General features: G+C 36.1%; 1 pseudogene; it reads right to left on the reverse strand.

Moving 5' to 3' along the window:
• Positions 1-468: 468 nt before the first annotated feature.
• Positions 469-815, reverse strand: part of LOC111953245 (zinc-binding protein A33-like) — an 11296-nt pseudogene continuing 10949 nt past the window's right edge.

Genomic DNA, 815 nt, shown 5'->3' on the forward strand with positions numbered 1-815 from the left:
TGAAGTGTGAGAGGAAACAATGTAAGTAGAGGCAGCAATATCAAACACTTTTGGTGCTTTCAGGACAACTGTGAACTTAGAAAAAAACAAGGTCAAATCAGGATGTCAGTAATATTAAAGGTTCGGAAAGTCGGAGCTATAGAAAGAGGAATTCCGAGTTGGATGACCATTCTAAATGATCTTTCAGTGGGAGCTCGTTTTTTTCCGAGTTCCCAGTTGTCCTGAACGCCACATGAGAGGGAAGGAGGTTGGCTTGAGTCATCATTAGAATGACAGGGTGAAGGTGTGTGGTGGCTGGAGAGTGAGAGAGTAAATGTGGTGTACTCTGCCCTCTACTGGTAGAAGCAGAGAATGACATGAAGACAGAGCAATTATCAGCCTATTCCTTCAGTTACAAGAATATATACAGTATGTTTTTATTAAAATTCATTTGACAAAATATTAAAACTATATATTGAGTGATTTATATCACAAATTCGATTTATTTTCAGCCAATTCAAATCTATACAATTCAATATTAAAAACAAAATAAACACATAGTAAAAAGTATAACATTTTTCATGGATTTAAAAATAACCATAGCTTCAGGTACATTCAAAAATAACAAAGTTAATGTGTTTACCTAACTAACTGCCTCCCAGGCTTTGTCTTCCTTCTGCTTAGAGCAATTCATAACTGAGACAAGAAACACAAATAACATTCTACAGTATAAACTCTAAGTGTTCTGTTCCACCATTATAGACAGAGGCTCTAAGTGTTCTGTTCCACCATTATAGACAGAGGCTCTAAGTGTTCTGTTCCACCATTATAGACAG

The sequence above is a fragment of the Salvelinus sp. IW2-2015 genome, linkage group LG27, assembly GCF_002910315.2.
Source record: "Salvelinus sp. IW2-2015 linkage group LG27, ASM291031v2, whole genome shotgun sequence".
Classification (NCBI taxonomy): domain Eukaryota; kingdom Metazoa; phylum Chordata; class Actinopteri; order Salmoniformes; family Salmonidae; genus Salvelinus; species Salvelinus sp. IW2-2015.